Here is a 22987-nt window from a genome sequence, read left to right as displayed (position 1 = left end):
TAGAAGTCAAAGCTGACTTTTCAAAACAGAATGGCATGATCCATTCTAACCCTGCAATGGTTTAATTAATGTCTGACTTTTCTGTCTGGGAACAGCCATGTGTTTGGAGGCAAGCACAAACTATTTACTCTCCTCCCATTTAGCAAGCGAGGCTGAACTTTTTAATGGCCTTGAGACCTGACTGCATGCTTTCATATGAAGCTCTGGCTCCCTGAAGATGGCCTGGCAGCTCACTAGGGCTTTTCAACCAGCAAGGTGGCTTTTCCTCTAGAAGGCCTTCGTTCCGAGCAATTCCACACCTCATGAGATTCAGGAATTTCAAATTGTACCCTGTAATAAATAAGGCCACTAATACCAGCAAGACTAGAAGATTTTCATAATCTCAGGTATGGAAAAGACAAGTGAAAAAGCCAGCTCATTAGCTAGACATCTGTATTCTTGGCAGGGAGGGTAAAAATATTGAGCTGCTAAGTGACTTTTTTTTTCTATCTTACTGAATATTTGGCATTGGTTAATACAAGCAATAACATTTGGAGGCCTTAAAAATTTTTCCATCCTGTGCAAAATCTTAGCTTTGACCGCCAAAAAAGTGTTTACTGAAAGTTTGCGGTGGTATAAAGGCTTCCAGTGAATCACTGGAATTAAAGCTTGAGCCTGTCCACATCTTCATTTCACAGGACCTGTATTACTAGCAGCAAAAGTACCCAGTGTGTGCATCTCTGAATTTCAACTACCGAAGCTCTCCATAAGGAAAAATTTTGAACCTTTCACATAGCCATTAACATCGTAAATGATGATGATGATAATAAAAATCCTAAAAGTATCATTTACCAGTAAGAATAATGATGATAATAGAAGTAATGACCATTAACTGAGTATTTACTAGGTGTGGGCACCATGCACACATTTAATCCTCACAGCCAACTTAAAAAAGTAAGTGTGATTTTTTTCTTTTTCCTCCCATATCACCCATGGGGACAATGAGGCTCAGGAGGCCAAGAAGCTCATCCAGGTCAGACAACTAGCAGGTATTGATGCGGGATGCAAATCCAGTTTCTCTGATTCTAGTCCCTATCATTTCAAAGCCGTGTACTTTTAACCATGCTCAGGACCCAGCTGTGCTACTCTTCTCGGATCATACAGCATTTCTGGAGCTGTGCTGAGCCAATTTCACTGCTCAGATAGACCAAGTCAAGCCCACCAAATGTTTGCTTCAAGTCCACCGACTGCAGCCACCTTCTAGAGTTACTACAGGCTAATAGCTGCCGATAGATCTCTTTTCTGTCCTCACAGAATTTAGTTCTCCAAGGGAATAATACACTCATAGCAGCCTCCTTAATCAAATTACATGGCTCATCTACACCCCATAAATTTTGGAGCCTAATTGTATGCGAATTGCTTTTCTATTTGAATTACCTTTGACTTATGTTCAGAGAAGAGCAAGAAGAGAAAGTTTTTTCTTAGCTGGGCTGCATTAAGATGGAATGTGTTTTGATTTGCATTTCTCTCACGATTAGTGATGTTGAGCATTCTTTCATGTGTTTGTTGGCAATCTGTATGTCTTCTTTGGAGAAATGTCTATTTAGGTCTTATGCCCATTTTTGGATTGGGTTGGTTGTTTTTCTGATATGGAGCTGCATGAGCTGTTGTAAATTTTGGAGATTAATTCTTTGTCAGTTGCTTTGTTTGCAAATATTTTCTCCCATTCTGAGGGTTGTCTTTTCGCCTTGTTTATGTTTTCCTTTGCTGTGCAAAAGCTTTTAAGTGTCGTTAGGTCCCATTTGTTTATTTTTGTTTTTATTTCCATTTCTCTAGGAGGTGGGTCAAAAAGGATCTTGCTGTGATTTATGTCATAGAGTGTTCTGCCTATGTTTTCCTCTAAGAGTTTGATAGTGTCTGGCCTTACACTTAGGTCTTTAATCCATTTTGAGTTTATTTTTGTGTATGGTATTAGGGAGTGTTCTAATTCCATTCTTTTACATGTAGCTGTCCAGTTTTCCCAGTACCACTTATTGAAGAGGCTGTCTTTTCTCCATTGTATATTCTTGCCTCCTTTATCAAAAATAAGGTGACCATATGTGTGTGGGTTTATCTCTGGGCTTTCTATCCTGTTCCATTGATCTATATTTCTGTTTTTCTGCCAGTACCATACTGTCTTGATTACTGTATCACCGCACACCGGTCAGAATGGCCATCATCAAAAAATCTACAAACAATAAATGCTGGAGAGGGTGTGGAGAAAAGGGAACCCTCTTGCACTGTTGGTGGGAATGTAAATTGATACTATGGAGAACAGTATGGAGGTTCCTTAAAAAACTAAAAATAGAACTACCATACGACCCAGCAATCCCGCTACTGGGCATATACCCTGAGAAGACCATAATTCAAAAAGAGTCATGTACCACAATGTTCATTGCAGCGCTATTTACAATAGCCAGGACATGGAAGCAACCTAAGTGTCCATCGACAGAAGAATGGATAAAGAAGATGTGGCACATATATACAATGGAATATTACCCAGCCATAAAAAGAAACGAAATTGAGTTATTTGTAGTGAGGTGGATGGACCTAGAGTCTGTCATACAGAGTGAAGTAAGTCAGAAAGAGAAAAACAAATACTGTATGTTAACACATATATATGGAATCTAAAAAAAGGTTCTGAAGAACTTAGGGGCAGGACAGGAATAAAGATGCAGACGTAGAGAATGGACTTGAGGACACAGGGAGGGGGAAGGGTAAGCTGGGACAAAGTGAGAGAGTGGCATGGACATATATACACTACCAAATGTAAAATAGATAGCTAGTGGGAAGCAGCTGCATAGCACAGGGAGATCAGCTCGGTGCTTTGTGACCATCTAGAGGGGTGGGATAGGGACGGTGGGTGGGAGGGAGATGCAAGAGGGAGGAGATACGGGGATATATGTATACGTATAGCTGATTCACTTTGTTATAAAGCAGAAACTAACACACCATCGTACAGCAATTATACTCCAGTAAAGATGTTAAAAGAAAAAAAGATGGAATGTGTTAGCTCAAGGGATCCTTCCCTAAACACAACTTTTAAAGGGAAAATGGTTAGCTATTCTGTTATTGTCATCGACAAATAAGTAGAATGAAAAGAAAATAATGATGGGTCACAAAGGTTTAGCACATAAACTACTGTAGGTCTTTTATTTCAACAGAATGTACCAAACACAGCCAGGTTTCAACAAAATGTTATTTTACCTTTAACGGACAATCACTGATTCTAACCAATTTACCAAATGTATCCCCAGCAATGATTCTTCCTATTGGGAGAGAGGTGAAGACTGTTACGTGTTGAAATGCTGGTTGGCAGTTCCAAAACAGGTCGTCCTGGTACCTGTCTTCACCTGCCTTTTGGAGGCGGACTCTGAGCCCCTTCTGTCTGGAGGAGAGCCTAGCTTACTTGCCACGCCCCCTTCCAGAAGGAGACCCCGAAAGGGAACTCTCCTACTGACAAAGCTACCTTAGAGCTCAAAAGGCATTAAAGTGAACCGAGAGGAGAAAAAGCAGCAGCGGGGCTGTACTTCTTGCAGGATGTAGACACTACTGAGGTCTAAAAGTGAAAGCATTTAAAAAATAGAAATGAAATGAGGTGCAGCTATCAAAGGCGGAGAGAGGAACAGGTACAGAAAAGACGAGTCGCAAAATGAACTGAAGTCTGGAGTGTGAATCCCCCAGGGCTTCTGAATCCTTGCTTTTCTTAAGCACAGAGCAGGGCAGAGAACAACGCAGAGGAGTGGGATTTGGGGGACTTTTCTTTGCGCCCCTGAAGTGCTTGGGGACAAAAGAAGTCCATTTCCGAACCAGAGGAAAAATGTAAAATACTCTCCAAGGTTTTAATATCTCACATTGAGAAATCAGTTTCTAAGCCTTGGTTATCTTCAAATGAAGATGCCTGCATAAAGGTTTTTTAAGACAGATTAATTGGCTCACTCCTATGTTTTTTTTAAGAAATTGCAACCTACTCTCCAAATTGCAATTTCGTAAAACAAAATCTCTGTAATAAAAAAAACTGGAAGAAAACATCAAGCTAGCTTGTTGTATGAAATCCTCTCTCACCTGATTCTTCCTGTAAGCACAAACTCAGTTTCAGGCATTAATAGCATTACAATTAACTTTCTAGAAATGACACTAAGGAGTGATGACATACAACTAAAATACGGTACTCATAGTAGTAGAAGCAGTTAGCACACTTCAGATGCGATGGAGAATGAAAACAGTCTTTCCTTTCTCCTCTCTGGATCAAACAGTACTTTAGTGATTTCTGAAAACCTATTATTAGATTTTTATTTTAATTATTCTTCCCACATTTCAATGCCACAATGTTAAATGCTTTGTGTACCTCGCTGTTCGCCTCAAGAGCATTTTGGCAGCATGAGAACTCAAATGTTATCCCAGTCCATTTTCTTTGAATTATAGGAATCTCCAGAGCATGTGCTTTCCTACACTGGGAGATAGCATGGCTTCAATTTTCTGAATAATTTTCAAAATCAAATTTGAACGTTTTCAAGAGATATGATCCTCCCTGGTGGATGATATGAAGCATAACCTAAGGGGAAAACATGAAAATAATTAGCATAAAACATATTAGCATATAGATGCCTTTGAAATAATAAACAGCAGAAAACCAAAATGCTTATCCCCAAAAGAAAGTTATGAGAAAAGATGAAATTAACGTACACTTCTCACATGACAACCCCAGCCTGGAAGCCGAACAGAATATTCTCATTCTGTGAAGGATGGAATGACTAGGGTGATGGAGAAATAAGCCCCAAACCAACTCCCCTTTGCTCATGATCCCAGCATCAGTATTCTCTTTTGGCCCTTCACCCCAGGCATTTCCCCTCCCAACCCCGGGTTCTCTTTTAAACAGAAAAATTAGGAGGAAAACATGTATCATCCTTTTATTTCCTCGAAGAGCCACCACCAAATAGACAGAGCTAATATTCTCTTTTTCTGTGTTTTTTTCCCTCATTTAGCTGATTTTCTATCTTCCCCTAGATGGCATAAGAAATGCCAGGCCTGGTGATTTCAATTACCAAGAGGACTGAGGGGCCAGTGGGTCAGGGCTTCGTGTTTGTTAACAGTGGACCATGAACACCATTGATTCTTTTTGTACTTTAAATTGGTACAGCCTCTCAAGGTAGTAAGAAAGCATGGTGTGTTGTGATAGGGAGAATATGGTCTTTAGAGTCAACCCTCATGTAAAAATCTGATCTGGGTAACCTTGGAAAAGTTTATTAAACACACTTGGTTTCAGTTTTCTCGTCTATAAAATAGTGAGAGTGTTGTCTACTTTTCTGGGTTGTTGTGTATCAATCAGATGTTATACAGGTATCCTCTGATTTTTTAAAGTTTAGACCAATTCACTTTTATGAAAGACCTACACTAATACATGTTTCTTTTACTAATTGAAAGAAATCCGAAGGGGATTTTCACTTTTACGAAAAAAGGAGAAAAGTGAAAAGAGTATTCAGGGTTTGTTTTGCAATGAGCCATTCTAGAGGCAGTGCATCCCAGCAGAAAGAGTGGCATGGCCAAGCCCCTTCCCTGGGAACTACACTCGGCATCTCAGCAACAAGCCGCCATAGCTTTGAACTGTGTTTGTGAACATCCGTGCTTTACCTCAATTTATTTTGTGCATCAGTTACCAAGATGTGTCCTAAGATGATTGCTTCTTTGCTTTACACCATTTTGGCCTATGAAAGGTTTCATAGAAATGCTCTACTTTCAGATAGCAGGGGGAAACCTGCATATGTAAACTGGAATATAGTACATGCTCAATAAAGGTAGCTCAACTCACCTCCCTCAATGGCTTTAGTGAAAACTCCATAATTTGGGGTTTCTGAGATTTGGTAAGCCTACTTTCCAACCACACTTTCCCAACCCCACTTGGCATGTATGTGGGTGAATGTATGGCCAAAAGACATTTTATTAAGGAGAGATGCCACAAAATATGTTTGGTCTTGGATCCCTGGTGGCAGGGGGTTATGTAGGTGGCAGTATAAATTGCACTGGAAATAATAAAGTCAAGAAAATAAAGATCCTACAGAAATATTTCATCTCATGAAGCCAAGAGTGTGGGTTTAAATTTAACTTTGCAGCAACTGACAGTAGTCCACAAATATTTTATATGATTCAAAGGTAGTAAGGATTTGTCAACCACATCTTAAATTATCTGACACAGGTGAATTCCCTGAACAATTCCCATGTTGGACTGTCAAAACACAGGCTATGTCCCCATATTTGGACACCATCGACATTATTTCAGTTCTTATAATATTTCGTTACTTTTAATGGCTGTCAGTATAGCATTTAGAACTCTAAGAAAGGGTCCTTTGCCAATAATACCATTTGATTTTCTCAATTCATTTTCAACTTTGAACTTTTAATGGATGCTAATTACTTAACAACCATTGTGTGTTTTGGTCTCCTGGCATATAAAATGGCAAAGGAAACATTCATTACAAAATACTGAATTCTGTAGAGATTTGAAATTCCAACTTGGCTTACATCACCTCATTCTCTTTCTGTGGAGCACAGGTCTTGAACTTACCCTTTGTTATTAATACCTGCTTCTATGTCAACAGTTACATTTTCAGTAATAAATACCCATCAGTTTCTTGAAGGTTTATATTGCCTCATCAAGACCTAGCACACTGCTGACACACAGTAATGAGACTGGAATGGGGGGAAACTAAGAAAGAAAACCCCTCATATGCATGTTTTCTTGACAAATATGCTACCTAGTTGAGTTTGTAGTAAACATGTTGGTGAGTAAGTTTTGGCTGATTGGTGTGAACACGTAGTGATGGTCCTCTGTTTACCTTTTCCTGTTTAAACTTACCTCATGGGCCAGTCGTCTTGAGACAGACATCATCTGCATGACATTCCTGCTGAATGTCATTTAATTCTCATCTTTTCTATTCGCTCAGGCCTCATAGAGGTCTAGTTTATTGCCCTTAGGGCCAGTTTAAAAAAGAAAATGTTCAGAAAGACACAGCCCAGTGAATAAACCAAAAGCTAGCGTTTCTTTGGCTTTCGGGATTTGAAAATATTTTGATTGCCTGCATGCCTTCCGAGAATGGCTCTTCTGGCTATAAAAGGAAAGGGCCTGTTTCACAAATCAAATAAAAACACATGTATACAAAAGGTATTCTCAACACTCTACCAGTCACATGGTAAGGTAAAACATGTTCTCTTCTGAAATCCAAAAAGGATTTGAGGCTCTACTGATTTGTTCCCATAAGGATATTTCGACTTGTTACAGGGCCTGGTTTTAAAGCTAATGATGTGCAGATGTGTTTGTTCTAGAATCATTTTCAGAGTTTTAAACCATTCGAGGTGAGTAGCAGGGAATGAGCAGCCCTGTATTTCTGCAAAATCTAAGATCTCTTTTCCATTTTGTCGATGTTCCCAAATCATTCTTTCCCAAAGTTTCTGCTTTCAGAACTTAGAGTCAGTTAGAGCTTGATCAAATAAATATAAACCTTTCAAGTCAACCTCCACTGGTTATTTTTAATGTTCCGTTAGTAGACTTTTCTTCATTTGTTCTTTATACGATCAAAATATTTTTCTTCACTCCCACCACAACAGAATAGTCAAAGTCACAAAAATTTACTTTGACACCAACATTTCCTTGATTAAAAATATAGATGTGAAAGATTAAATCTTTACCATCAAAAATATATATTCTTCAAATATTCTCAATGACTAGGAAAATAAGTTAACGAAACAGCAATGTCCTTCTAAGATATAAGCCCTTCGAGGATGAAGACGGCATCCAATTTGGGATATATGATAGAAAAAGAACAATAGTTTTTCATAATAATAATGATTGAGGCATATCTCCTTCAGTTCTCTTAAATCATCCTCTTCCATTTCCCACTTCCTCTTGTGCCTGCAATGACTAAGCTCTCAACATTGCACCCAAAGATAAGCCCTTATTGTTATCTTGAATGTTTTGTCACCTGGTGAACTGTTGTTTAAATAAGAACTGGCACATTCCCATTTCTCATCCCACCCAATGACACATATAATTTGTAAAAACCATGTCCCATTCATCTCTTCAGCTCTAGAGGTGTTGGACATATTTGTGCGGAGTCATAGTAACATTGCAATATTAGCAACATTAATGAGTAGAACTTTTTCATCCCTAGGATTTTTTTCCTCATCAATTCCATGACCTGAGCAACCAAGATGTCCTTACATAGGTAAATGCATAAATAAACGGCAGTACATCCAAACAATGGAATGTTATTCAGCACTAAAAACAAATGAGCTGGGCTTCCCTGGTGGCGCAGTGGTTGAGAATCTGCCTGCCAATGCAGGGGACACGGGTTCGAGCCCTGGTCTGGGAAGATCCCATATGCCGCGGAGCAACTGGGCCCATGAGCCACAATTACTGAGCCTGCGCATCTGGAGCCTGTGCTCTGCAGCAAGAGAGGCCACGATGATGAGAGGCCCGCGCACCGTGATGAAGAATGGCCACCACTTGCCACAACTAGAGAAAGCCCTCGCACAGAAACGAAGACCCAACACAGCCATAAATAAATAAATTAAAAAATAAAAAAATAAAAAAAAAAAAAAACAAATGAGCTCTCAAGCCAGAAAAGACATCAAGGAACCTCAAATGCACATTACTAAGTGAAAGAAGACAATACTATATGAAGTTCTGGAAAAGGCAAAACTATGGACCCAGAAAAAGATCAGTGGTTGCCAGGGGTAGGGTTGGGGAGGGGAGAGATGAATAGGCAGAGCAGGGGATTTTAGGGCAATAAAAGTACTCTGTATGATATTATAATGATGGACGTATGTCATTATACATTTGTCCAAACCCATAGAATGTACACCACCAAGAGTCAACTCTAAGGTAAACTATGAACTTTGGGTTATTATGATGTGTCAATGTAGGTTCGTTTGTCCTTGGTAAAAAACTTATTGTCCTGGTGAGTGATATTGATAATGCGAGAGGCTATGCATGGGTGAGGGGAGAGCTCATATGGGAAATCTCTGTACCTTCTTTTCAATTTTATTGTAAATCTAAAACTGCTCTAAAAAAATTAAGTCTTTAAAAAATGCCAAGACCTGTCATATTTCTGGCCTTGCCGTATTACGATCCTGATGAAAAAGCAAATATATCTAGCCCTATACCCTGAATACCTGCTTGCCTTCTGCCTGCTAGAAGAGCTTGGGGGCAGCTGAAAGCCAAGGTCTGAGAACCCTTTCCAAGGTCACTAACTGGAAGTGATAGGGGAAGAGACACAGGAGAGAATGTCTACATTCCTTAAGGTCAGGCTCAATCACTGATTAGTTCAAAAAATTCTTTTCCAACATTTGTTCTCTAAAGGTAGGACATGCCTGCAGGTGTTATTAAAAATTCTGTACAGTGCTAATAATTGCACAGATCTCCCATTTATCATTGTGATGTACAATCTGAGAGTTAGACTCTGAATCTTAGATGTGTCCCACACTAGCAACATGATTTCTTTCCTCTGTACTTGCAATGTCAACCACAGAGTGTTGTGGAAAGAAGAAAACGTTAACAGGAGGTGCCTTATAAACTGTAAAGTACTCTGTAAATATTGTTAAGTGTTTTTGTGAGATACAGTTATCATGGTGATGATGATGGTAATGATGATGATGATGATTGTTAGACGAAGACCAATTCATTTCATAATATGTAAAAGGGAAGGTATGAGGAAGCAGACTAGAGAGAGTATGATGATAAAATCCAAGAGTGTAATTTAAATCACAAACGTATGATTATGTTTATCTGACCCTGAACGAGAAAAATCATGGGCTCAACCAAAAGTTCTTGTGCAAAATGGATTTCTTCAGTTTTCTTCCAGTGTATCTGAGTATGTTTACAAGAAATTGATGCCTAATAACAGATGTCATTTATTGGGTTTTCTTACCATGTACTCAGTATTGTTAAGTAATTCTGCATTCATTATCTCATTCAGTTAGTAGGGGCAGGAATTGATAGCCTACCATATTAGGTAATATTAAAATTGCACACCACATAAATGCATATTATATAAAAGGAATATGTAGGACTATGTAAACCCAAAATAAAGCTATTTCATTTCTGAGTGAGATTTCATGGAACTGATAAATTCAGGAAAAGAAGGAAGGCAGGAAGATTAATTTGAATGAATTGGTAAAATAATATGGCTAGGTGGATAGACAGTAGGAAAGGTTTCAGGGAAATATACAGGTAATGAACATAATTCCCAATTCTAGTGAAGATATGGTCCCTATGGCTGGAACACTGTTCCCTCAGTACACAAATGCATCCCTCAAAACTGTGCTATTCTTCTGAAGATCTGTTATATATTACATTCTATATACTGTCCACTCCCTGATTACCTATGTGTCTGGAAGTGATTTTTGCCAATTAGTAGGGAATTAACAATTCTCTTCTGGCACTCACCTGGGACAAAGCATACACCACCATGGGAGGTCTGTGCTGAGTTATAGAAACTAATCTTTAATCAACCTAAACAAACCCAATTGGACTGACACATTTGTTGCTAAAAGTTCTATGTTTTGATTTCAAATCTAAATTTGATTATTCCATCGCCATTTGTGTTAGTAAGAATAAAACTTGAGTAACCATGAGTAAGCCAAGGTAGAATCCCCAATGCCAATAGTTCATTTAGCTTGACATTATGCTTTGGGCTTGTTAACATAATATTTTAATGAGCACAGAAACTTGAAATATTTATTTATAGCATTTATCATCTAGTCTTCCCCTTTCCACAGAAGAGTAAGTAGATAGGCAAATCAATGAAGAGGGTAATACAAAATATGAAAAGTGATCGCCTCTATAGATTCCCACTTCTTAGAGCAAAATATGAGTAATTCTCCTTGCACCACTGTGTTGAACTGAATAGCATATTTAAGAATAGCACAGAACTAATAAATCATGATTATGTGATGATTTTTGCTAATCGAAAGGGTGGATAAACTCCTGAGATGACTTATTTTCAAGCCCTGGAAGCCACATTTTAACAGCACATGAAATGTCGAAGGGCAGGCTGATGAGTTTGGACCTGGGCTCTGTCACATCATAGTATTTGTGCTTCAGATCCCCCATCCATAAAATAACAGTCCCCCCACCAAAGGTTCCTGTGATGCTTAGAACAGTGCCTGGCACATACTAAACATTATATAAGCGTTAGGTATGATGATCATTATCATTATTCACAATCATATGTTCATCATTTAAGAGACAAAAGAAAATCTCCATGTTATGCTGGTTTTAGCACAAGGGGGAATTAAATACCATTTCATTATCTCAGTGATAGTCAATTTATTCACTATTACATACAGCATGCTTACCATGTATCAAGCACTACAGTATTAAACAAAGCAGAAAAATTTCCTATCCTTATAGAGTTTACATTCTAGGGGGATGATAGACAAATTTATAATATAATGTCTGTAGTGAAGAGTACTAAGGAGAAAACTAAAGGAAGGCAGAGAAATGCAGAGTGACCTTTACTCTGTCTCCATATTCAACTGGGTTTAACAAAATGGCTCATTGCAGGCTATGCTCTTCCTCCGAAAGGAATTCTCCAGCTAACATTCTAGGTAACTGGTTCATTGAAATCCCAACCATTTGGATGCAACAAAAATAATCCAGCATATGAATGCATCCAGAAAGACATATGTACACTGGTTTTCTAAAATGTAATGTGTATGTAATTTCCCGAATGGCTGGTTGTCACATCCATCTGGTCTTATTTCCATAGCACTTGAATGCACTACGAGGATATAAACCCTAAAAGCCAGAAAACAGAATTTAAATACCCAAACACATACGAGGTGTGTTTTCAAAAGCAGCAGACAAGCGAGCACTGTGGCAACTTCATTAACTTAGCCACAGTTGAGAGTAGCTGAGACTAAAGCATAAAGGCCACAGAACATAAAAGGCATTCCACTGGCAGACCTCATTAAGTGGGCTTAAGACAAGCTTGACAAGCTAATGGCAAAAAAGTAATTTGGAACTTCTGGACATAAGATCCCTGAACAAGTCCAAATACACCAAAACTCTACCATGCATGCTATCTGAAAAGGCAACAACCGGTGTCAATTAGGTCCATGTAGTTTATGAATCAAAGCCCAGGGATGGGTGTTGTCCTATTCAACCACACTGAATAAGAAATCGTGTTCTATGTGTTTTTGGATTTGGGCTCTGGTCTTATTTAAACTGCACAGATGTTGTAGGTTCCTAAATTAACAGTGGTCTCCAGGGAGATGCTCATCAGGCTGCATATACTGGGAAAGGCATGGCTAGAATCTCGACACCACACTGTTCAGAAAGCATTTTCGCTACTGTTTTCTCTTTCTCTAAAAGACCTTTCCTGTTTCTAAATTCTGTCGGCACCTATGGAGTCTGGACCATGTTAGAGTGTAGTTACTCACATGTTAGAATTCTCTAGTTGCTCTAGGTATGTGTATATCCATTCCAACTATTTTAACAACCCTTGAGCGGAAGAGCATTCACTCTCAAGAAATGATAGCACTGGTGTGTGCCCTGCACAGTGGGAAGTGCCTTATAAATGTTGTCAATTCCCATATCGATCTTTTTATGATCAACCCAATTTTATAGATAAGCAAGCTGAAGATTCAAATAATTTGCCCCACCTCTAATTAGAGGAGAAATAATGATCTATACCCAGCCCATCCAATTTCAAAAGCTACATTCATATTCCACTACTCAGTGCAGGAAGGAATAAATGCTCGTTGAATGAACATATGAATGGACAAATGCATTATTTAATATCAATAATTTTAGAATTAAAGGAGGAAGAATTTACCACCTAAACTATATTGCTGTTGCAATAATAGGTATACAAGGATAGGATACTTATGTAAAATTCTTGAAGGCACTGCGTCTTATGTTTCTATATCCCTATTCTATATACCTACAGTGCTTTTTTGCAATATCTCACAAATACAAGGTACCTGTAAGATATTTGTTGAATCAGTGAAATACTTTAACCCAACATAACAAATTATAAATGGGTGAAATGGCATTTTTGGGTCATTTCCCCTCTCTATGCTAGCTCCTTACATGAAGGAAGAATACATTTTTCAGAAATCTGGCTCCAGGTGCTAATATCTTAAGAAATCGCTAGACTTGCACCCATGTTTAGACCTCTGGGCCTTTTTCCAGGCCTGAGGGAGACCTCAGTTCCTGGCCCCAGCTTTTCCAAATAAGGCCCACCCCATTTCCACATAAGCCCTGGTAGTATCTGTGGAAATGATAATGTCTAACTATTATGAACAATCAATGAGTCAGAATATCTTAATAAAGTTTTACTGAGGAGAAACAAATTCCACTCCACCTGTCAAAACCTGGATAATGTCCTGGATTTCATAATACACTCATCACTGGGTCCTATACTTAAATGTAGTAATATTCTCTTAGGACATTACTCTGCCAATATTGCATGGAGAAACAGCATTATTAGCTTCTTTTTTCCAAACAGCCCAGATAAAGACTCTGAGTGTATTTTCCTTCCATCCCCCTGCCCTGTCCCTCACTGTAGTAAGAGACATTGGGTAAGTCACTTAACATCTCTGCATATCTCGTTTATAAAGAAGAATGTAATGCCATTTGCCTTATCCTGTTACTGTGAAGATTATATGTGATAATGTGTACAGAACAGTTTTTGAGCTATGAAGTGTTAGATAGCTATAAGAAAGAAGGTTCATGAACTACATACCTTGGGAAGCTGGGTGTTTAATTTCATTCCTATATAAATGGTATGTGTATGTGTATAAATACGCATGTGTATCTATATACCTGGGATAAATGGGCTTGTATATATACTGGTGGGAAGTCTGAATCAATTTACTGCATAAAACTTTAAGAGTTAATGAATGTCACATTAAAAGTATTTCTCTAATTGTGTCTGTTGGTTTTTAATATGGAGCTACTGTATTTTATACAGTAATTGTATCTATTATTTATTGTCAAGTTGATGACAGGCATCGAGTTAAGGTGTTTACATACATTATATAATTTATTCATCATAACACCACTATAAGTAGGTATCATTCTCTCTCTGTTACATGGGTAAACTAAGGCCCAGAAGAATTGAGAAAATGCCCCAAGATCACACGGCTGACACATGACAGGCAAAATCTGCATTTAGGTCTGCCTGTCTACTAAGCTTTGTTTACCAATTCAAATCCCATTCATTTGAAATTTGCATTAATTCAAGTGTAGCATACATTAGTTATACTTTTCAGGGAGCAAGTTCAAATGAATTCTATCCTTTGTGAAATGTTAGGGTTCCTTTGACCAAAACATAAACTGATCAAAAATATGCAATTTTTTCAAAATAACCAGAAACTTAAAAAAGTTTTAAATGTCTTACAGCCCCTGGGTCAGGTAATACATGGGATCCTGTAGCATAAGTTACTGAGATTTATAAATGGGGTTAATGACCATGATTTTTACTCAGTGGTAACCACAGTTCATTCAAGGAGAACCTGTGTGCATGCCACTACTCCTGTGATAGAGCTGCGTGAAGGCAGAGGGGAGATTTAATAAAGAAGTAAAAAATATCCCTCAGGGAGCCTACAATCTATCCTTCTGAAAAGAAACCAGCATACATGAAGCAGTGAAAGAGTTAAATTAATCTTAGAATATATTAGTAATACTTAGAAGTAATAAAACTAAATCAAAATTTCTTCAAAGCATTAAGTCCCTCAGCCTTTAACTCACTCTGACCTGCTTCCCCCACATGCCAATTAGAGTTCAAAGAAAAGATTCCTACGTTTCATTTACAGATCCATTGAACCTTGGGCACAAGTGATAAATCCTTAATCAGTCAGAAAGAGGACTATATTTATTCTTAAAATTAACTAATTTGCACCCTGAAGTTAAGTGATTTGCCTGAAGACAATTCATTGGAATGTCTGATAAAACTCCTTAACTCCATTTTACATTTCACATCACTGACCTGTTTTCCCATTTTAAGGTTATTACGTAGAAATGCACACATGAGTCAACAAAGATTCTAGAAAAGATTCTGACACAGAACAAGTTCATGTCTCCACATGGAGACAAAAAGAAACTTTTACTACAATATTTAGGGAATCTAATGGTGAGCAAAGATTCCCTAAACACCGCTTTGAATAGAATAGATGGCTGAAATTTATAGAGAGGATTTTTCTTCTTTTATCTATGCTTGGAAAGCAGACTTACATTAACTCAGCAGTTGCTCTGGTGAATCCAGCAGCACAGGAAGTAAACACACCCGACAATCAAACTGGTTGACTGACTCTCGTGTCTGAATTCAACTCTTCACTTAGGTGATTTTATGAATGTGTGTGTACACACACACACACACACACACACACACAGACACACAAACACACACACACTTTAGTTATATAACAGTGAATTCTCTTGGGCTGTCCACAGAACAATGCAGCAAACTACCATTAGCTACTGGGAAATAAAACCTTCCAAATTTTCAAGAATAAAGAAATTCCGAGAATAAAGGAATTTTACATTAAGCCTCTTTGAAAAGACTAATGGTAAAATGATAATAAAAGGCAAGACAATTCTGAAGGTGGCTTTTCCAAGTGTACTATTAAATAACCATAACTGTAACATACATGAATTTTATTTTAAAAATACTGGGATTAGCCTTATTGATTAGACAACAAATAGCAATAATATACTACAATTGGTATTGATACAGAAAATGGAATGCAAATGGTCCAAGCAGTGTGTAATGTTCTTTTTTTCTACTTTGATTTAAGGTATTTCAAGCACTGCATGTTCTCCTGGGCTAGTTAATAGTGCTATAACATTTTTGCAGCTAAAATGTAACTAGAGCATTTTCACAAATTCCTTATTTTTAGTACTAGATTCCATTGTAATTTTGCTGGGTCTAAACCTATCTTAGAGAACTCAAATTACATAAAACTTTGGGGATAGAAATTAGCATAATTGAAATAATTCAATTTTTGGTAATTATAATTCTCACTTAAACCTAAATTAAATATGCCAAACTATAATTATGTTCAAATTTGCATCATGAAAATTATCCCCATTTTGCTCATGGCATCTTAAAATATCTAATAAGGGATCTTAAACTCTTAAGTTTGAGTCAAGAGGCCTTATTTTCACAGCCTTTGGGAAGAAGAGACTTATTATGCAGTAAGCACAGTTATTTTGCCTCTTGGGAAAAAGAATATGGGTCCATTATTTCTTCACTATATGATGTGCAGGATTTGTACTATAATCTTTGGGTACCTCTAAGTTACATTGCCGTTAATGAGCGCTGAGTGCCTGAACAGACAGTAAAAGATTAATGCTTTCTTTGGAGAGAATCCTTAAGCAAAGCAGATCATGCTTTAGGACAAAGGTAATGGTAACCTCAGACAAAAATAGCTGTAATACTTTAAAACTGGGCGCTTGAAAATAAGCACTGCTTTTCTATTCATTTTTAAATGATTAAAGATGCCAGGCAATCTGAAGACAGTGAGAAATCACCTTTCAGCCCTGCAAACTGCTTGCTGATTCTTAAGAATCCTTTGATCAAACTTTTATTATTATTATTATTATTAATTTGGGATGCAAGAAGAAAACACCCATAAAATACAACTCAGTGTAAGCTGTCTATGTAACTAAACTTTCTATTTGATTTCATTAAATTAGCCAGTTGATGTGATTAAACGTGCAAGGTGGTTTATTTATCTTCATCTTTGGGACAGTAGGTGGATATAATCTAGGAATATATTGGTCAAGAAATAGATGACTCTGAATGCACAGAACTGACACACTGTCAAAGCACACAACCAGTTTCTTACAAAGGCACACAACCAGTTTCTTAGCAAAAAAAGCCATATGAATATATCTTCAGTTGAGTAAAATATTCACGTTAATACTGGAATAAGGCAGAAGAACCCTGGCTGACATCCCATCTGTTCTTATGAATTAAATTTAGAAATCATATGTAATATAGACATTTCTGTCTGAATATCATAAAGCCCTGACACATCCAGGCTTTCATTAGAAAGCTCCACGATGTGACTTGAATAACAATCTGTCTTAGCTAATTAGTATTTTCAGTTTAGCATATTCACTTCCAGACATATTGCTGTTTGCACATGGTAATTTAGGTAAACAGATACCATCCACAGCTGCATCAATTAACACTGCTAATCAAAACTGAATTCAGGTAATTAGGCACATTTATGCAAAAAAAATGTGTAATTTTGGAGAAAAACTAGATTCTTCAGTAATATGTCAATAAGTAAAATCCCCTTTTGCTTAAGAAGATGAAGAATGAGAGGAGAGACATCATCATTAATATATACATCATGCAGACAGAGTAAAAATCCCTAAATTAAATCTCGAACTTTAATTGGCCTGTATTTTCAGAAATTGGGTCATATTTTTCATAAATGTTTTCCTCAATGTTTCCACATAGTAAAGTTGATTCACATCTGCCTAAGGGTTTAATCATCATCAAGCAGGACTCAAATGGTTAATGAATGCTCAAATATTTATCTCATTAGAAGAGATGTTGGTCAAACTTGCTCTCCCATCTTGCATAGCATCTCTTAGGGAAGATGCTCTCAGTATGTTTTGTCTCATCACACACTTTAATTTTCTCTGCTGCAAAGTACTTTCATTTGCAGTTAGAATCACAATAGTAACTTCTTATTTTCCTGCAAATACTCTTAAGCTTTCCTGGTTCTACACAATGCCCTTTAGTTGCTTTTTCATTCATTTTCAAAATGAATATTGTGAATTATTTCCCTGTTTTCCTATAGACATAATCCAATCTGATCATTTTGATTAAATACTCTAATCAGTTCAGAAAAACTAGCTTCACTGTTGGTAGGTTTTAAGTGACTAACTAGTGACTAACAAGTCAGGGTTGGGATAGGTTGATAGGCCTAGAGGTAAAGCTAATTAAAGGAGAAAATTGGGCCATTTTAAAAAACATCCTGACGTAGATGTGGGAATATAGCTATAACTATCTCTACATCTCTCTCTCTCTCAACTTCTCTCTTCCCTTTTCAGACTTTGAAGTTTGAAAGTCTGAAACTTTATTTCTTAGTGCAGACACCAGGCCTTTAAGTGAAGTACTGATTTCAGCACGCCTAGCATTATTTAGTGGTAATAGTCACTTTCAATCCAATTTAGCAAACATTTCCTCAGTACCTACCTGTATCAGGCACTTTTCTAGGCCCTATGGGTAGATACAGAGATGAATTTGGACCCATCACAGTTCTCTGAGCCATGCTCTGAGAATTTGCAGACCAAAAGAACCAACTTTCAAAAGGTGGAACAAGTCTCCAATGGAAAAATATATCTGTCAATCCCAAACTTTTGGGACCTCCTAGGCTAATTCTTCAGAGGTTTACTTTTTGTCTAACCCATGCTAATTCCTTTATTCTCATAATAAATCGGGAAATGAGAACCAAAATTGTTTTTGCCAAGTAGCATGATGTATTTTTCTCATGTTGCAGTCACCCCATAGAACTCATATTTTTAAAATATTTATTAAAAAAAATTTCCCCATATACTCCTTTAAACTCAATTGGCATAAACAATTGGACAATACCCTATGGAATAGAAATCTAACAGACTCTGTGCTCATATCCAGTTTCAAGAGCAGGAATTATAAAATCTGGAGGCACATTTATCAATGGTTGTCCAACTATTCAACCAATGAAAGTAGATGAGGTGGGATGGAGGTTCCTCTGACTTGGACTCTGTTAGACACAATTATTTATGAATTTTAAATGAAAGATAGGTAAGCACACACATTTTAAAGACAATTTTTAAAAGAGCCTAAGACTGGTTTTCAATGAACTAAATGATCAATATTTGCGGAGGACAATTTCTGGTCTCCATGAAATGAGCCAACTAAGTGATATTCATTGCCTGGACGCGCCAGTGAATAATCTGTGTCGTTCTAAACCACCTCTTCTCTTACTTCCTTAGCAATGAATCAGGAGAGAATTAATTCTTTCATTGTAGTTCCTGCGATTTAGGAAATTACTTCATCTGGGGAAAGTGGTAAACATCCTGTGTGCACAATAAAAAAGTTTTGGCAAAGTGAACACTACGGACAATGCAAGGGCAGCTCTGGTCTCAAAGACCTTGAAATATGGCACCAGCTTCCAACCCAGGTTGTGCCATTGACTTGCTATGTGACTTCAGGCAAATCACTCTCCACCCTGAGTCTCAGTTTCTGGTTCATAAAATCTGGCTCATAGACCCAACTCCCTGGTTTGGAGGGGGTACCTGGAACATAGGAGGTGCTCAATAAATGTTGAAATGGAATAAAGGTCAGACAGTGATGGCTCCAGAAATACTAATGCTAAAGGCATTTTAGTCAAAGTTATCATATTAAGCAGTTCTCCAGCTTCCAAGGTATTATGTAGAGGTGGTGTGATCGTTTAATACAAATAGCAGGGAATGCCTCAATAGGCCAGAGGCCACTACACTATATTAGGGAGCCTTCCAATTCACTTGAAAACTAAAGCTAAGGAACTAACCTTCACAATTAGCCAGAAAGTCAACATTAGAGCATTTATTGTCTTGAGAGCATATTATTTTGCCAAACAAATTACAAAAAAATAACTCATTGGACTGACATAACCCACTAATTTTATGCTAGAATGAGTGTCAGTTAAAGAGAATAACATCTTGAAAAATTCCTGTGACAATTTTTTCACTCGTATTGATTTTTAAAACGCTGAAAATCCTTGAGTTTGCCACTTGTTCTCTCTCTTTAGCCCAGAACAATAAAATTGCTCATGGTAGCCCTACTCTAAATTTTTGTGGAATTGAATTAAATTGTTGACTAGCAAATAATAGGCAATGTATAAAATAATGCCACCAGTCACTTTTAAAACTGTATGCTTTTTTGAACAGAAGGGCTCCAACTAGAATATGTGGCCCATGAAAATATCAGACGGATTAATTTTGGCCTGTTAATGGCAAAGAATGTTATTTCATAACTAAAAGTGAAAATGTCAGGTCTGGGACTAGATGGATTTGAGGGGAACAGATTGCCAGAAACAAAGGCAACAAAGAAATAAAAACGTCTTCTAAACACACTGAAGCAAAACAAATGATTGGATTTGGGATTTAACAAAATATAATCTTATTTGACCTTGCTCTTTCACCAAGTATTTTTTCTACCCTAAGACAGTATGACTTTCTCTTCTCGTGCCATGATTTTCTTTTATGGAAAAGACTGCTGAGTATTAATGGCAACACCGAGATGTTATCAGTAGTTTGGCACATTAGCATTTTATGCTTAGAAAATGCTGCATTTACAACAAATTACAATGCCCCAAATTATTTTCATTCAGTTCTGGTAAGAGGTAAAACAAGAATAAGCAAATTAGAGAAGATTATTGACTTATATCTGAAGAATTAGTAATGTTTATTTTAGGGATTTGATTTAATGATAGTGTTTATTTTTTTAGTGAAAATATTATCATGGAACAGCTGGATTTTTTAAAAAGTTTGACAATTCAATGTACCAAAACTAAAGCTGATAATCTACACTTTATCAGGCAAGGTACAGAAAGTATTTGTTTACCATTTATGGTTGAATACTGGCCCCACGATTAAGAATTAGGAAATTATCCTTATAGAAAACAGATCTTAGTTAAACATGTTATTAATCTATGCTGCAAGGTATTATCCCGCTCTCTGGAGGATGTCAGAGTCACTTTGCTAGCTGAATAATCTCAGTCGGTCTATCACAAGTTTTTCATCTTTGACTTTCTTCATAGGCCTGGAGTAGAAGCCCATTGTTCAAAAGGACGTTAAAAGAGTACATGAAAAGCATGTACTGAAAGAAACTATAGCACCTCGGGCTTCTTAATTTTTACACTACAATACCTTGGACTTTTCTACCTTGACACATTCAGAGTAACTTCTTTGATGAAAAGAGCGAGAAATAAATTACATATGGAAGGAAGAGAACATTTATTATCATTTTAATAGTCCACAGACACATAAAAGGAAGATGCGCTCACCATGTGGTGGACCTAAAACTAAAAATATTCACTGACTTAGGAATAAAAACATTTAATATGGTATGAAAAATGGAAACAGTTTTTTGAAGCGACGTGAATACGCAAATTTTCACAAGGCTTCAAGAAAATTTAACAAAGAAAAATAAAACCAAATCATTGCATAGCTTGGTAAATAACTACAGTTTGCTCCTCTTAAAACGTTTTTGAAAATACCAACTCTATCCATAGACTATCAGAGACCATGGGGAATGAAATTCCAGTCATCGGAAACAGTCAACTTTTACGAACAGCTTCATAAACAACTGTACCCCAAAGCCCCCATTTTCAGAAGACGTCATATGGATTTAGTGTGGATCTAATATGCAGTTTAGGTGGTTGGCACTGGATTAGAATAGAGATGTCACTGTTATTTATTCCTAGACTTTTCAGGCTATTCCCAGACTGTTTTCCTATTGAGAGCACACATTTTCAGTGTGTGGAGATTGCTTTCAGGCTCCCTCCTTTTGTTGGGGTGGTGGTTTTGATGCTTTGAATGGGGGGGGGGGTAATGCCTTGACTCTTCCCACATGTTCCCAATTATCTATACGTTATTCTGTATTCTCTGCCACCAGCATGCTTTCGACTGAGCTATAATCCTTCCAAAGCAGCATCTCATTCAGACGTGCAAAAATGAAAATTAAAATAGGAGAGTATATTATTATTATTATTTGAATGACATACGACCTGCTCAATGTTTGCATTTAAATTGGCCAGAATAATTCAGCTCTGGCTTTTAATTTCAGAAGGGTTAATCACCCCAACAAAGGTCAATCAAACTTTAATCTTGAATAAAATTGCTACAGCTCCAATCACCTGCAGGACATTTATTATATCCCTATTTCCATGTGAAAGAATGCATTGCCTTCATTATGCATCACTAATCTTCTAACTCTTTACATTAGCACATTTTACCAAAAATATTAATTCCTTTGAAACTCTGACAAAAGTTCATTTCTACACATCTCAGGAGATAATCCTGTTTAAAAGAACGGGTGCATCAGCTGTGAACCACTTTCCTAGCCCTTTCTAATCCTCATAGACCTTTGCTCCTCCAGCTGAGTTCTTACAATAGCAAATCTCAATTACACAAAATATTATGGAGGTTTAGGTTAAAACAACATTATATTATTTTAGGAACGTAATCCTCCCTGTTGTCTGTGATTGTGCCATTCATCTACTTGTTTCTGTCTATAATGTTTACTGCATACAAAAGTTATTGATTTGGAGACAGCAAATGTTAACCATATTTGAATAGCAGTAGAAAGACTCAAATTCATTAATTCATTCACTCAATAAATATATATCGAGTGCCTATTATTTACCAGATACTAGGAAGGGAGAGATGTAAAGTCAAAGAAAAAAAAAGAAAGAGAGCCTTTATCAGGAAAATAACAGTCTCTTCCGAAAATGATGTCCAGAATATAATAAAATAATGATTTAAACCTCAACTTTCAGTTTTTCTTATCAACGTCATTAAATTTTAGTGAAGATTAGAGATATGTTAAGTCAAAATTAAACCAAAATTTCAATAAACAGTCTTGTAAATTATCCAGACTCTTAAAGGCTTTACAATTTATAATCCCATAAAAGGATTCATTTTTTAAATTTGAGAATATGAAATCTGATTGTCAAATTTTAAAATGACTATGTTCAGAATATCTAGTCTCCCGTGGTTAAGAATAAAACCAGGAGAAAGTTTATGGGCTTATTAAAAAATATACGTGCTGTGCATTAATTTGTTTCTAAAATGTTATTTCAGGATGTTTAAAAACTGCTATTAACACAAAAGATAAATAGCAATGGACAAGAAACAAATTACTGTGCTTTTTTGCCATGATACAGTGCCCGGATGACCATGGGGGGAAAGTAAAAGAAC

At 37.0% G+C, this 22987-nt stretch overlaps 1 long non-coding RNA gene across 1 annotated transcript in view; it reads right to left on the bottom strand.

Moving 5' to 3' along the window:
* Nucleotides 1-22987, bottom strand: part of LOC309608905 — a 61833-nt gene that overhangs the window by 15738 nt on the left and 23108 nt on the right. The window contains exon 2 of the long non-coding RNA XR_014233155.1: nucleotides 4367-4573. This is a non-coding gene — a long non-coding RNA (uncharacterized lncRNA). The remainder of the gene's footprint in view (nucleotides 1-4366; nucleotides 4574-22987) is intronic.

This window comes from Balaenoptera borealis (assembly GCF_965194805.1).
Source record: "Balaenoptera borealis genome assembly, chromosome: 13".
Classification (NCBI taxonomy): Eukaryota; Metazoa; Chordata; class Mammalia; order Artiodactyla; family Balaenopteridae; genus Balaenoptera; species Balaenoptera borealis.
This window is presented reverse-complemented; position numbering and strand designations above follow the sequence as displayed.